At 39.9% G+C, this 17,300-nt stretch overlaps 1 protein-coding gene across 8 annotated transcripts in view; it reads right to left on the reverse strand.

Annotated features, from left to right (window-relative positions):
• Window positions 1-17,300, reverse strand: part of TENM4 (teneurin transmembrane protein 4) — a 1,677,033-nt gene that overhangs the window by 389,859 nt on the left and 1,269,874 nt on the right. The gene's annotated exons all lie outside the window — the stretch shown is intronic.

A 17,300-nucleotide genomic window follows, 5' to 3' on the forward strand; every position in this document is an offset into this window, starting at 1 on the left:
ATTATAGAGGTGGGCTTTCGTGTCTTTCTTTGGCAACCTGTTTCTGCATATACGGTCCAAAACTACATTGACCTTTTAATCTTGCCAATTGTAAATGAATTTTAAATCCAAGCTCTCCACTGAAAAGGTGCAAAGGTTGCCTTTAAATAGCTGCGCTGTTAGATTGCCCTTTACTCCATAGGCCACATCCTTCAGTTTCCTCCCATTAATTTCTCTTCTTGAACAACCCTCCTCACTGCTGATTGTGTCCTGGTACAGATTATTTCTCCCCAACATGCATTTTTCAAAGCTGCATCTCATTTTGTCATTTCCTGCTTAAGGTTTCTAATCTATCTTCACTGATTTATGCAATACCTCCCAATTTGGATCATCTGTGATTCTAATTAACACGTACTTTTTTCCTGTCTTTTGGCTAATGAATGAAGATGTTTAAAGACGACTGGACTCAAAACTGCTCACTGATGTTCCCCCACTAGAAAACTCATGCAATGCAATACATTTTCATTTATTATCTCACTTTGGTAATGGCCCTGTGGATGGTTTTTAATCAACATCACAGGGTCCTTATCTAAGCCAATCTGAATTAATTTTATGAGTCTCCTCTCTTGCTGACGTTCACTTCAATGAGAAGGAAAACAAAAGCAGAAAAGGTCATCACCCACCAGAACGCTTTTCTGAGAGATCTGAAAATGATGAGGAGGTGAGAATAAATTGTTCCTTCTCCTTTCTCAGGACTCTGGTACAAATATGGTCCCTCAACACCATAATATCTATGCTTCTCACTATTCAAATATGTATATTTTCAAACTTCTCATCAAGGTAGAGAAGTGTTATTACTACTACTTTTGTCAATAATTTCTAGCACAGAGAGAATAAGGAGGTTGGCTGTGTTCCTTTAGCAGTTGTGGTTACAAATTAAAAGGTTAAAGTTGCTTTTGCACCTACGCTTCTCTTGTGGAAGTTACTGTGCCATAACTACCTGCATATTCTGGAATAACCCCCAGAAATGGAACATTTAACTGAGTTCATCTCTTCTTGAAAATCTATGCTTAAATAGCTATATCTACATATCTGTATCACTATTTGAATGTTACTTTGGAAGACTGAACATGACAAGGTGCAAGGCGATGCCAAAAATTGGAACTTCAGGTACCTAGAGCATATAAACCCTTAATCCAGACTAAGGGTTATAGAATAAGACATACAGCCATATCCTTAGGATATGGTCCTGAAAGTTATTCAGGCACCTCGTCTCTCAGCTGGGTGCTGAGGTATTTCTGAAAACCTGGACTAAAACTCCTGTTTTACAGGAAATTTGTGTTGGATTTGAACCCAGATCTTCAACCTTTAAAATGTTTTCCCTTTTTAAGAACTGTTCTCTTTACCCAACAAAATGATACTAATGTCATGGGCATTTATGCTCCAGTCACCGCCATATTACTGCAATTTTCTGTTCCCCAATACGTAGGGTCTCACCCTATCTGTCTGCACAGCTTCCTTTACTGTCACATCCTGATGTGACAGCTTTAATATGATAGTTATATTCCTTCCAGAAGAAAATAAAAAGCACTTCTCTGCTACAGAGGAAAGGGCTAGGAAAAACATTTGTAGTATGGTCTTAATTTACTTGGGTTGTTTACTTTGTGAAAGGTTAGTTAATGCTTCTGAATCAACAGTAAAATATTCTCAGAAACTTCAAGTTTATGTGTTTTTAATAAAAGCCAGCAGTATTAAAAAAAATGATGCTGATCATTCTGTTGTTTCCCACCCCACCACCAATTAATACTCACAAAAATACAAAACAAAACACACACACATGCATAAAAAGAAGAAGGAAAAAGGAAAAGGATCATATATTTCCAGGAACATCAGCAGTCATAAAGAAACCAGTCATGAGCTAAGAAATGATGTAAGGGAGTGTAGAGGGAATTAGAAAACATTAAGAAGAAAATTTGGAAACTATTCGCAAGAGCAAAATTTACAAATATTCATCATATTGTTTAAACGTATATCAAAATTCGTATTTGCTATTACATCTGCCTTTTTCATTAATGTATTTTGTGCTAAAAGACATGTAGTATGAAAAGTTTGTCACCAATATTCTTCTCATATTAGGAAGTAATTACACATTTTTTCGCTATAAACTTTTAAACGTGCCCAGCTGGAAATGAATTGCCTTTGACTTGCTAAAAATAAGCACAAGAAACTAAATCTAAGTCCATCGCCAGAGCAATTTATACTACACACAACTTCAGTGAGGTGCAATTAGCGGTGCATTGCAATAATTTATTATTGGTTTAAAAAGCCTGAACAATCAGGACCTTACAGCAAAATGGGAAAATGGGAAGCTCTGTGCCAGACATATTATTCTGGTTTATATTAATTCAGTTATTTTACCTTTGGTGCACATTCATCTATCCATACAATGTGAATGCTCCATTGAGAAGGATGCTGAATATTGAACCTTTGGCTCAATATGAAATATGAACTCTGAGGCATAGCTGCAATAATACTTCCATTTGCATTATTATGATTAACATTCCTCTGAATAGGAAGCATCCAGCAATATTAATTATAGAAATAGTGAGATTCCAATTGTCATAAATCACCGTGCAGTGTAAAGCAAGCTCTCCAAAATCCTTATGGAAAAAATCTTTTTCTGTGTATTTTTTGGAGTTAATTTCAACCTCATTTACACGAGGCTTTCCCATTTGTGTCTGTTGACAAGACAGTAATTATGCTTTTCTCTTGATTAACACATTCTTTTCAGTAAGGTCCCAAACATCTTTCACATGAAAGGCTGAATTCAACAGAGCATGGTTTTTCTCATTAAAGACTTCGCATTCACCCATAGTTAATTTATCACACAGATACTTCCTGTCTCGTAGGAAGAAGGGTGGCCTTGAAGCTAATGCTCTTGATTTGATCAGAAGGGTTTTTTTGTTTTTTTTCCACAGCAGTTGAAATGAATGTCTTTTCAAATATGATGATTATTGAATTCATTTAATACATTAAAATTTGGGGAAAAAATGCTGTTTATCTACTAAAACACAGATCCAGCTGACTGATTTAGTACTAAAAGTCATATTTTTCCTTAAGTACATAAAGATCTACATCACTTCAGATATACCATGGAAATGTCTTCTTTCTTGAAAGAGTATTATCCCTAAAACTATACAAACATATCTTTTTTTTTAATCTATATATTTATATCTTTGCATCAAGCCAGCGTTTCCCCCTTCACTACTGTTCCTATCCTCAACATTGTTAGCAAAATTGGCAATATTCATTGATTAATCGGAGTGAGCACCTTGACATTTGGGGCATCAGCTTACATTTGTAACAGACATAGGATGGAATGATTTATTTTGATGTATTACACTGTATCCTACAGAGCATCCAAAAGTAAAAAGGCTTTCATTATCAGTGTTGTGAAAACAAAGCATCTGCGCCAGGGACCATACACAAGGAGAGAAAAATTTCTTGCCACCTGTGCTCTTTAATCCAGACTTTTGATGGTTGTATCATTTTTGGGGTGTGTTTGCTCTTTTTTTTTTTTTTTTTTTCTCTAGATGTGTTATTTCCAAATGTATCATATATTCAAATAGCAACTAAATTCCAGTGTTCAGCACTGGAATTAGCAGAGCTTTTCCCAGTTTAACCTGCTGCTTTGGTCCGTCCTGAGTTAACCCACAGCAGGTGAGATGCCCCTGAAATGCTGTAGTACCAAATGAATTCCTAATGAAATGGTGTCTACTGTGTAAGAAACCTTTCCCCCTGGGATGGCAGTAATTAGGGCCATCCTCTACAGCACAAGAAATGGTCACAGATGGCTTGGTTGCTCTCAGGAGGGTGAGGAAAGGAGGCCATGGTTGTGCCCTCACCAAGGATGTATGGAATAGCTGTGAGGTTCTGGAGAGAACCACGTTAGTCCTATTTCTGTGTCTGCTGAGTTGGTGGTAGAGCGTCCTGCAAAGTACTTAGAGATATTATCTCGTCCAGCCCATCCTGAATAATTATTTTAGGAAATATTTACCATCACACACATGTTTAAGTTTCACTGAACTCAGCAGAGCTTCAATATGTACCTGAAGTTAAGCATTCCTTCAGAGCGCCGTGGCTGAATGGGGACAAACTGATGAATTGGAGGCACTTACGACCAGGATTAAATAAATACATACATACATAAACCGGTCACTGCTGCTTCTGATTGCCTCTGTGCTGCACATTTCTCTCCATCTCTTTTTCCATTATCACCCTCAGCTCTAAATGATTGCTGGGGATTTGCTGTGTAGCACAGCAGCTAGGCAGAGTGAGGAGGAAAGTGGAGACAGAGCCCGTGGAAATGAGCTGAAAATCATCCTCCCAAACGAAGCCCAGCTTACAGAACAACCCCTCATTATTTTGATCCCCCACAGAGAATGGAAAGACATGTCTGATGTATTTGGAGATCATAGGCATGTTCCAAAAAGCATCAAATAAAAGCAGAAGAGAGTCTTGTTGGGTTCAGCAAAGTCAAAGTATGTCTTTAAGTCAGCATAGTCCTTTGCAGTGACTGAAGCCCAACCACCACTTCAAACATGCTCCAGACCTGCACATCCTCTCTTTTCACACCAAACTGATGCCCTGCATAGAAATATTTTTTGGCCTTTGCCTAACATTTCATTGCCACACACTGACAGCTTGTCGTTGGCAAAACAAATTGCAATTATCTTTGTGATCATCATCCACAATATCAGTCCTTGGATAGAAATACATGGAAAAGCCAGCACAGGAGATCTTTTTAAACCACCCCATAGCAAGTGATGAGATTAACTTGGAGGGACCGTCATCCCCATACAAAAATTCTATTGGGAAAGAGTTAAGGGCTGTGATCCATCCCTCTTTTAGATGAAAAGGAAATGAGGGAGAGAATGGAGAGTGCAGGCTGAGCCATCCTAGGGGAGGATCTGCTGGCACAGTTAAGCCCAGAGATCTGCCCTTTCCCAAAGCACCTCTTCTTTTTAGCCCACACATCAAGTTAGTTTTGAACCTCATCAGTCAGGATGGATCCCAGTGGAGTGAGTGTTTTGCATATCCCAATCTGTTCCAATAGTGTCAGAGGGGTCATATTACAGTATTTTATCTCTGCCATTATCTATTTCTTTTTCATTTATTTATTTTATTTTTATATATTTTTTTTACATTTATTTATTTTTATTTCATATTTATTTATTTATTTTTATTTTAAGAAGTGTGAGGCTGGTTTTTAGGCAGTTGCAGGGCTACACTTACAGAGGACGTTGGAAAAGGCTACACAGTGGAGGCTTCTCAGAATTAAGATAATTTTCTCAATATGTAATAATTTCATGTGAAAAATTGGATTTCTGGGAAATGGTAGCAGAAGTAAAGGATGTGAAATGTGTCCTGTTGAATTTCTGCAGAATTACTTTTTAATGTTCATCATATGATTGTTATCTTGTGTCGTTTGTGTACTAAGCTCTTCTTCCTTACTTATCATAAGATAACCAGATACATTCTGTGCAAAAAGTTGGCTTTCACCTTCTACTTTAATCGTGTTATATCTCAGTTTCATTTTCTTGCATATACTTTGGTCATCCCAGATTTAGCTTTAGACATCTACTCATGCATGTATATGCTAAGAAACTATTAATCTAGACCCACTCAGCTGCCTTAATTTTTAGTTGCACAAGTTGATCACCAAGGAGTCCCACCCCAAGCTGTGTTTTCACTGTGCAAATGAGTACCTGCTCCTACAGCTATTACTTTCAACGTTACCTTGACAAAGGCTAACTAGTAATATCAGCAGTGACACTAACCTAAACATCACAGCTGACCTGATATTAAGCTAGTTAAATACCTTATTTTAACTTATTTTATGAAGTCAGAAGAACTTGAGGGCAGAATTCCCATTTTTGGCCAACTGGAAGAAACAAACTTGTCCTGTGCATCAATTTAAGTGGGCAGAAATGTAGCAATGTTAATTTTGAGTTGCTTCTGCTGTGGCAATTTGATCCATGGAACTGAGATTTCAGGTTGGCTGAACAATTGTACCAAAAAGCAACAGCTTCTCATTCACAGTGAAGTTGATCACATACTCACAGACCTTAAAATTAACATGCCCTTCCAATCAAGGCTGGCTAAGCAGGTTAGAAACCAGTTTTCCTCCACATATAAAACCTTTTGTTAAAGCTTACTACAAAATTTGCTTCAAAATGCTCTAATCCATATTATTAAATTAAAAGCATTAGAATATGTCTTTTGTGCAAGGGAATCTCCAAAAAATAATAATGATAAAAAATCCTGGAGTATTGTAAAAAAAAAATAAATATTTTTGGGTCCTGGATCATTTTTTCTTTTTTCTTTTTTCTTTTTTTTTCTGCTACTGCTTTTCCTGGGGAAAAATACTTTATATATATATATATATATATATATATATTTTTTTTTTTATATTTTTTGCTGGATTCCTTTCATTATTAAAAATCATTTCTCCTGGCCCATTTGAACTGTGCATTAAAAATATCCGTGTAGAAGAAAGAATTCCTTTATTGCCTAGAAATGTGCCACAGTATGTCTGCCAGTTCAAAACAGATGTTTCTATAATTGTTGTCCTATAAATGCTTCAGGTCTTTCAGCACAGGCTTGACCAACAATAAAACATAATCTTACCATCAATACGCTTTTCGTTAAAGCTGTTAAATGGAAGCAATAATCTTTCCCTTTATCCAATGCTGATCTATATAATCCAAAGCCCTTCAAATGCTTTGCAATGAAGGGTAATTGCTGCCCCTGTTTTTTTTGCCAGTGGGTAGGTAAACTGACATTGAGAAGTTTACAGGAGCACAGCTCTTGAAGTGAAAGATGGAAAACCTGACCCTAGGAAAGTCTGGCACTTGTGGATGAAGCTGTGTAGACCTCACATTTCCCATGGACTCCTGTGGATTACCTTGTGCATGCTATCTGGTCATTTTGTAGGTTATTTGTACATCTGAACTTTGTCATGTTCTTGCTAGATTTGATAAAGATTGCAACTTCTTGCAATGTTTTTATCCCACTTGTCATAAATACTTCCTCTACAAAACTCAATTGAAACAACTGCTTGAAAATTTAAGAGTAGAATAAGCATAAAGCATGCCAGACACCAATGATTAACAAGGTGTGCCAAACAAGATTTCCCAGTATAACCATAGTAACAAATTAATGGTACATGAAATGGATTTTAAATAATCTTTTAAAATATTTTAAAAAACTGTTTTCTCAGCAATTAAAACCTCATGTAGTTTCTGGGATGGGCCGCCAAGTTGATCAGGTGAGATAGTTCTGGTACAAGGTGCCATGAATCAAGCCTTTAATCCATCAGAGAATAAATTTGTAGCTGTATTCATTCTCTGCAGCCCACCACATGCTGTCGACCCTGTTGCAGCATGCTTAGCAGCCTGTCCTGCTGGCCGTCATACTGCAGCAAATGTAGGCATGCTGTGATGCCCTCGCAGGAAATCATAGAAGAATTTACCTCCTGCATTTAGGTGACAATTGTGAAAATGCACCGGTGGCATATTGACATTTGAATGGCTTTAACAAGGGTCCCCACTGCACAGGAGCAATCAAGGAAGCAGCTCTGAAAAGGTTCTCATTTGTGGCAGCAGCAGAGATCTGTGGCCTCTGAATGCTCTTCTCTCCCTCCTTTGACTATGCTGGGAGCCCAGGGGGAATAATTTAGGTGCTTCTGGAATGTCCCAAGGATAAGGTGGTATTAAAAAAGGTCAAAGCATGCACTTTACTTATGTGGCTGGGCATACACACAGAAATATTTCTTCATCTATATACATATACAGACCATATATATACATTGAGTGAAATTTGCTGTTATCAAAACAACTACATATACCAAAAAAGGTGAACCACTGGAGCTAGGTTGGCATATTGCACTGTACTGTAATGACTTGGCACGGGAGTATTTAACTTCCTCCTAGAGCAAAAACATCTTTCCTCAACTGGAAAGGCTTGGGTGGCTGAACTGCTTTCACTTTTTGATGAATACAATGACGATACTACAGGCTGTGCTTTTACAAGGAAGGCACCCTGGATCAGAGTCCCAGCATTTTTCTTAATATCCTTTACGATAAGAAAAAAACATTCAGGTATTAGGTACACAGAAGAACTCAAATATCTCGATATTCACATCCAAATGCAAAAGTTACATTCAGTTTCTACCTTTGTCAGAAACAACTCCTATGTCCAGGAAAAAGCCTTATCACTCGCTCATGCTTTAGGCCTTTCTACTCTGTCCCCTGATGAAACAGGAACACATCTGAGTGCCAGAACTGCAAGTAGTTTACTGGGTGAGATTCCACAGCAACCTCTCCACCACTTCTCTAAAGTATTTTACAGCTGTGATTGTACCAGGAATAGTCTGCTGCATTATTATTTTGTTAATGTATACCCAACTTCATTATTCTCCACTCCCTACCCAATTAATAATTTATATAAAAATAATATTTCAGTTTTTATGGAAAATTTTGAATTCTCTGATGACTAAACCCCTCCCTCCTTGCTATCCCCCCAGTGCAATATCTTGTATAAGTATCATTACGGTTCGACTTTGAGCTATTCTTCCTCATTTCATTATTGAATATGTCTTGAGGAGGGCTTGCAGCTAATGCTATAATCTTGAGCAGATTGATAGGATCTTTCCCCGTGCAACAGACATTGAGTAAAAGCAGAGGATCCTCACGCACCCCCTACCCAGGCTTCAGCTCTCCTCCCAGCAGCTCCTTCCCTCCCGATGCTGCTGCATACTGGAGATCTGCATTTCGCCCCTTATCAATAGATCTCCTTCCTGTGAATGGGAACGACGTTCCTTCAGACCTGTTTTTGTAAAGCAAACCTATATCCATAGGAGCAATTAGTTCCCTGCTGTGAGTTTAGACACGCTGGCTGTATTGCAGCTGCTCTCTGTTGCCAGCACTAAATTTTCCTCAGTAGTGGATCAACGTGTTTAAACACTTTGATCTTCTTTATCTCAGCGAGGAGATTTGAAAGCCTCCTGGATGAACAAGCTTTCTTTCGGGTGCAACTCCATTTCATCCACCATTTCAGTGCTGACCCGAAACTTTTGTGCTTTATTTACTGGAGAGGCGTCGTCTTTTGAAATGGCTTCTCACATCCTCTCAGAAAGGCTTTTTTTTTTCTTTTTTTTTTCCCCTAACACTGAGCTTAAGTAACGGTACTTCAAACAGCAGATAAGAGGCACAAAGGGGACTCAGTCTTATACACAGCGATTCAGAATCATCTTAATCTCCGTCACGCACTTTCTGATTTTCTTTTTAATCTCTCGCGGCACAGTGTGCACCAGACACAGCTGAGAACTTGCTATTTAAGCTGCCTTATTACTGTTACGCTGTGAAAGCTTAACTAACATTTAGAATGTACGAGCACAAACAAACCGAAGCAAGGGAACGCACACTTCAGTTGTGGGTACGGTTTGGTAGGTGGTGGGAGATGAGAATTAGTGCCACCATCCTCTTCCTGATGGGTTGAGGCTGACTCTGTTTTCACACCTAGCAAGGAGCCAGGACTGAACTCTTCGTGATGTGAATCTATTCGGCAGGAATAAGGCTGTCAGGCTCATGCCTCCAACCAACACAGAAATCCCAATTTCCCTACCCAAACCAAATCTCTGCTCCTTTGCATGCCGTGGTACAGGCTCAGGGTGATGGCGAATCCAACTCTCATCGCATTAATGAAATTACCAATCTGAGCTTCTGCCTGTACATTGGCTTAACCCCGGACCGACCTAATATTCTCCCACGTAAATTGTTACCTCCTGCAATGATGGCAAGAGGGTTACACTGCTTGTAAAACAGATGGAAGGAGAAGAAGGAGCCTAGAGAGTTTAATTGAGATTATGACTGTCTGGATGCTGGAACCAAATTAACAGAGGGCTGCACTTTTATGAAAATACTTGCACGGAAATGCAGGTGAGGCATTTTCCCTCATCCCACAGCCTTTTGGAGCTGGCAATGACACAGATATCTAGAATAAACAACGTAATTAGAGACTACTTTTTTCACAAAGGCTTGCTCCTGAGACATGATTTTAATACTACAGACAATCGCAACATGTGATGGAGTTAGACAGATAACTCCGTCAAAACTTAGGTGAAGATTATCTCTACTGTGGTTTGAGTGCCCCCACCATGCACGGGCTGGTTTTATTACACAGGTGGATGGAATGTGCTCTGCTCCATTTCCAAGGGAGCCGCACAAGCCCGGCATAAATCAGTCAGCAAGTGCCTTGAACCACACATATTAGGAATGCAAGCTAGAGGAATTCCAACTTGAAGCGTGTTTAGACAAAGAGGTGATTATGGCTTGGAGAGAAAAGGAGTGCAAAAATTTCAGCTGGGAGCAGGAAAGGAGCACAGTAGCTCAGGGAGGGGGGAAAGTCTGATATTGTATTTATACAGCCTCGTAAAATGGGGTGATTTTAGTCTCCTGAGCGTGATATGGCAATATCTATTGGAGGTGAATATCTCAGGCTGGTTCCCAGAAATGGTTTTGGAGACTGGGCTCCTAATATCCAGGCAGTTCAGTAGATCCAGATTCTGATCCCATTTACAAAGGGTCTGCCCAGGTGTGCTTTTGTGGACAGCCATGGACTTATGCAGTGCTATGCAGAATGGAGTAAGTTCATACCTAAATGTCTTGTTCAAGCTGCAGAAACAGGAGGGGTGCACAGAGTGGTTCATATCAGTGCATGCTGCAAGTCTGACCATAAAAATGCATTCTTAGTGGGTCAGCACCTGTTTAGATAAATGGTTTACTTGAAATACACAATGCAGTAGAGCTCACACATTGATCCATATGGCACTAACATGAACTGCCAGCTGTGGCCAGTCGTCCAATATGTTCTCCCTCCATCTATGACATATGAAACCATATGGAATCATCTATCCATTAGGAAGAGATCATTTTCAGACAGGAAGGTTTTCTGACACAATTATTAGCTGTGGCATTCCTGACCAGGAACAGGCTGAGATAGGCAGGAAACAAAAAGGGGCTTATATTGTCTTAAAGGGTCATGTGAAGAATTTTGTTTTTAAATCATCTTTCAAGCTGGTCCTTTTCTTTTAAAAAAAGACTGCCTTTTATCTCTCAGCTTAATGTCAGTCTGCTGCATGGGCTGCTTTTCTCTCCACCCATTTCTGTGATGAGTGATCGTGGTACATGAAGGCTACTGGCTTCCCCTGGGTTTGGGTTTGATTAGGGCCATCAGACAGGTACGTGACTCACTAGAAAAAATCTGGTTTAGGAGCAACTGATGCAAGCCAATTCTGCAAACAATTGGTCCCAGAACTGGGACTCAACAGTGTTTCTTTCTTAAGTGGCCTTCTCTTTGCACACGCTCTGGGCTCCGTTCTGAACCAAAGCTAAACACGACTTATCAGCACAGAACCAAAGGAAAACAGTGACAAAACAGAGTCACTAGCTGAATTTAATAATATCTTTATTGAGACAGAAAATCGTATTAGGGCAGTTCTCCTGCTCTCAATATGACATAACTCAATTACTCTTGATTTGCACCAATGCAAATGAGATGAGAATCTGCCCCCAGAACGCTTGCTAGCTATGCACATTGACGTGATCAGAAGTACAGTATTCCCTGTAATCAGCCCTGCTTTACCTCTAATGGATATAAGCAGAGACAAGAGCCTCAGGCATTTCAGACTCGGTGGAGAAGAGCTGATCCCTGTCTGCCTGTAGAGTATGCACATTATGTACTGAGACTCTGAGAAGCTTATTTTGGAAATGATGTTGGCCCCCCAATGAGTCTGAAATCAGGAAATCTTTCTTAACAGTAGCACTCAGAGATGTTGGACCTCTCCCCCAACATGCACCACACGTCACTTAATCCAGCAGAAATATTTCTCAGTTAAATCAGTGTAAGACGAAAATCCGCTCTGACCTGTGATATGCCACAGAGTATCTGCGGAAGAGGAAGATACCATAATTACTGCTTATATTAAGGACAACTCTGAAGGAATACATTCCTTGATCTAGCACCCTGGTACTTGATTTGGGCTCTTACACATTCTTGTGACCCTAGATAGGCACCAGCTGGATAGATATGAATTCAGAAGTCACTTATGCAAAGTGCAGACTTGATAGATGACATTAAACAAAGGTGAAATTTTGTAAACTGCCCCTTATTTAACACAGCAATGACCCATCTCCAGTCCTTTTCTCCCCCTTCCCTCTTTACAGGAGCTGGCCACCACTGAAAGCATCTGGATCTGGGTAACAAGTTTTGTGCTGTCCTGCTGACACTGACCTGATGTGTTCTGGAAAAATGCTCTGGAGATCAGCAACTGCTTGCAGTTCCACCACTGCCCAATGTTAGGGCAGCAAAAAGGGTGGCAGTGATGGCTATCAAAACACTGGTAAGAAAACATCAGCCTTCATGAGTCGACTTCTCACACCATGTCATGGTTTTGGCTGGGACAGAGTTAATTTTCCATGCGGAGGCTCACACAATGCTGTGTTTTGGATTTTTGATGAGAATAATGCTGATAGCAGGCTGATGTTTAGCTGTCGCAGAGCAGTGCTCACACAGAGCCAAGGACTTTCAGCTCCTGGTGCTGCCCCACCAGCGAGGTACCTGGGGGTGCACAAGGAGCTAGGAGGGGACACAGCCAGGAGCTGACCCAGACTGGCCAAAGGAATGTCCCATGCCATACAAGACCATGCTCAGCAATAAAGACTGGGGTAAAGGAGGAGGAAGGGGTTGACATTCCTTGTTCTGCTTTGCTTGCACACACAGCTTTTCTTTACCTTAGCTTTTTACACTTTTGCCTTTCCAATTCTTCTCTCCCTCATCCCACCAGGGGAGAGGGAGCAAGCAGCTGGGTGGTGCTGAGCTGCCTGCTGGGTTAAACCATAGCACACCACTACAGGACAATTTCACATGTAGTAAGTGGAGGTTTCAGCCTTTTTCCTGGCTCAATGGCTACATGCAGAAGGTGACCACAACAGATGCAGTGTGAGAATTCATATATTACCCTTCCAAATATTTTGGCACCTAATTACATGCAACACAAAACACCTGAAAGTGGGGAACCTAAATTATCTGCCTAGTTAATGGATCCATTTCAAGATTGGACAACTAACATTTAAAACTAACATTTAACTAACATTTAAAATCAGATGGTGTGAATGCACCAGTAATTTTCCACTTTGTTGACAAAATCTGCAAGGAGGTAATAAGAGGCAGTCTTATCTAGAAACAGAGCATTAAATTGGAAGCAGGACACATAGATTTGTTTCCTACTTATATCAAATGACTTCCCTATGTTAATCTTCCCAGGGACTTTAGACCACAGTCTTCCAGTCCTACTATGGGGCTAAGTCCTATGGGGCTTCCAGATCAGCAACTGAAGCATGCTTTAGTTATTTCAACACCTCTCTCTTTTTTCCTATGATAAGGAAGACTTTTGTGATGGTTCTGATGCTCAGATGTTTCTAAATAATTGTCACTTTCCTGAGCTAGAATACTGAACGGAATTGGAATATTGGCATCTCAAGATGTCTCAACTATTCCGGCAGCTCAGCTTGAAGTTTATGATCCCAGTTTCCTTCTGCAGTTTTTTTTTTTTGTTTGTTTGTTTGTTTTAATGATATTGTGACAATCATTCACCCACTGATGATTTGCCTTTCTTTGTCTTTGTACCTGTATCTTAAGTCTATACTACAGCAACATGACTTTATCACACATATATGACATATTTGGAAATGCCACATACAGGCATCTCACCATACAAGCAGTTTGGCTCAATGATATGCATTGACAGCTAAAGCCATCACTTTGCCAGTTTTAAATCCACAGAAGAAATTTCCTTGCCTATATTTGCCACCCATTCCCAGCTACCAAGCCGACATATCACTTTAGCTCTGATGTATATCACTGCTTTAGACTACCACCTGGATCAGATAGCTTTCTAAACTTACAGTTTATTGATTAGGACTATAGAGATCATGATCAATCAGGAAGTGATAAAACAAGTTAATCCATATACTTTAATACATCTATATGTGCAGAAAGGTTGTCTAAAGCACACAGATCTATAAGATATTTCACACAGCCACCATATTTTATAGATCAGTGTTTACTGCTTTCATAACTGATTTTGAAGAAAATTGCCCAGGAACTCAGCAAAACTTAGAGGTTGCAGCTCCAACCTGTGTATTTTATTTTTCCTGGGAATTAATGGGATTTTCTGCTTTATTTAGTCTTTCTCTATATTTCTATACCTAAATAAGGATTTCTATGGCATTGGTGCCAACCTGGAAGAGAGTATTCTGAGAACACCGTTGATAGAAAGGGAATTTATCTAAAGCGCAAATTATTGTGAATATGCAAAACACTAACAAAGCCCACATACTGTATATATTAGGATACTGGTCTGAATTCTACCTGGAATCTATTCTACAAAAAAGTTGCCAACTGAGTTGTAAAAGCTGCAAACTCCAGAGCTGTCCATCAGACACTCGCAGAGCCATTGTGTTGAAATCATGGAGAGAAAGTCAACTTGTGTTGACTGCTTTATTATTTGTCACATTGAGTCTGGAAGGAAATTCTGTAGGAAGGGTTATTCTCACACTTTCTTGAGCACTTGTCAGAATTTTAAGCCAGTTGGCAGAGTATGACAGAAACTATATCAAATGTTAACAGGAGCTGAATTCCTTCTTATTTCCATTTTAGTGATCAGGAAGAAGATGCCCAAGACACTCTTCAAGACAGATCAGGCTATAAGTGCTCTTGCAGGCTGCAAAACTGAGATGCCAGCCAACTACTTCCTGAGAAACCCCTGGCACATTAAATCGCCGTATCTGAGAATAGCAAAATAGATCTTTAGATAGATGGGGCCTAATTAGAATTACCCCAGCTTTTCATTAACTTTAGTGAGGTTATATTGACACTGATGTGGAATTAGAGTGAAGACTATCTTGGCTCCTCCCACACCAGGCAAACGCCAGCCCAGATCCAAGGATCAGATAAGCACTATCTCCAGTGCTGCTACTGTTCAACAGATTTATGACTTATTTATGCCTTTGATTTCTTTTCCACTTGTTGTCCACAGAGATGTGATGATTTCTGGGTCAGGGTCTGCCTTACATGCATTTACCTGTGGACTAATATTGCCTGAAACTACTGCAGCATTAAACTGCTGCAGCTACATTCAAATATAAATACTCAAAATGACAGAAAAATGTTTACACCTGCATCTCTTTGCTCCTTTGTAGGAAGAGGAATAAATAAGCTACAAAACTGGAAGGCAAGTCTGCTGTAATGCAGTTCTATGGCATGTAGCGGTATAGTTATTTTGGCAGAAAATTTGTATTCTCAGCTGGCATACTGCTAAAGACTTCCAAAGCTGACCCAGTCTGTGCTGGAGCAGAATCTCTCACAATGCTGCTACAGTCCTGACTAGTACCTGCGGATGCTACTGTAATCCAAATAATGAATAATAAAAAATCATAATTGGACATGAACTGCATGCACTGTGCTGTCGTGGGTAGACAATGCAAATTACGTGCAGAAATTTTTCCTACGCCCTGTACTCTGCTCTAGGTGACAAGCTCTTTGTTAACTTTTTCTTCACTGTTAGCAATGAATATGTGCATATGTGGCAGCTAGTAACTCAAGCTTCCCACGGGGACAGTTAATCCTCTGCTTCTGGGTCCTACGCTTAGTTCCTTCAGTCAGTTTTCCCCTACAGATCCAGTAACAGAGCAGGAGAAGACATGCCAGAAAGAGAAAGAGAGCAATAATTAACCACAAGGAATGGAGAAACAGGCCTGGTTAGAAAGAGCAAGAAACAATAGCATGTCAAACAGCAAAACATCAGCGCTTAGTGGTTTAAACAAGTAACATGAAAGCCTTGTTCTTTCTTGTCCAGTGACACAGGAGTCTCCCTAGCCACAGAAATATCTCTCTGTTAAAGGATAACATTAAACAATCCCATCTTTAATAAGCCACTGGAAACCCAGAGGCACAATACAGACCCTCTTTGTTTGTCACAGACCTTATATGCTCAGAGGTCTTCAGATGAATGAGGTGCCAGACAGCAGTCTGGGAAGGCTGGGGGTGTTAACTCAACACCCTCCATCAGCTCCACAAAGCCATCACCACGTACACTCAGACTCCACCCTATCTTTCCCACAGTGAGGATAATGAGGAAATTATTCTGAAACTACAGAGCCATTAAAAAGTCTAAAATAAGTCTGCTTCTATATGAAAGTCAGGGTTTGTCACATATATTTACTATAGGATTGACATGGAGAGAAAAAAAATCTTAGCTTTGATGAAGTCAACAGTGAAACTCCAAAAAAAGTTTATCACTTGCCTAAGCAGAGGCATCTATGTACAGTTTGAGATCTTCTGGGGTATCCCACAGCTTCTTGCCCGTATTATGAATATCTTTTGAAATACCTTGTGGCATCTCAAATAGCAGTAAACACTTATGTCTAGGTACCTGAGTTGCTCTTCAGTCTATTCTGGGCTGCAATTTCACCCTAAGGCTAGTCTGTGGTGAGATAGCAGTGTGCAGAAAAGTTTCTTTCCTTGCTTGGATCACAACAGCAGTCATTCCTTGGAGAACAAGACATTGCAGAGGCAGGAGGAAAATGTGTGACAAACACAAGGCTTGTTTACCCTCCCTGATGTGCAGCATGTGGAGCAGATAATGCATTTTGATACATAACGAGCATTAGAAAGAAAAACTTAGGTCCAGATGTCAGATCTTTAAGACTTTTCTTATTTGTGGGCTGAAGGTTCAAATCTGTAACCTCATCTACAGCAAGGATTCATATTCAATATTAACTTCATCAAGAGCACTAGATCCAGCAGCAGAGGTGAGCTTTCAAGACTGAGGACTTTTGAAGATTCATCCAAATCCTCGATTAAGACAAGGAAACCCCAAGCTCCTTGTTTAATGTTTCGCTTTCAACAGCAAGCTAACATTGAGGGAAAATGAAGCTTCTGTGCTTGTCATGGGAGCTGGGCTGGCAGGTTCTGCCCAGGGCTTTCTTCACATCGAGCTCCAAGCACAGCCACTCGGGAGTCATTTAAAGTCATTTGACTCTTAGACTTGTTTGGACTTATGGCAACTTCCCAAGCAGTCCTAGGTTTATTCCGAGAAAAGAGATCCAGCACTATCTTTAAAACTAAAGCAACCCAGAGCTCTGTCCCATTATCCCTGCAGAAATAGATAAGTTCAAAAGAACATTGGCAGGGAACGT

Source organism: Aythya ferina (assembly GCF_964211825.1).
Source record: "Aythya ferina genome assembly, chromosome: 1".
NCBI classification, from domain to species: Eukaryota; Metazoa; Chordata; class Aves; order Anseriformes; family Anatidae; genus Aythya; species Aythya ferina.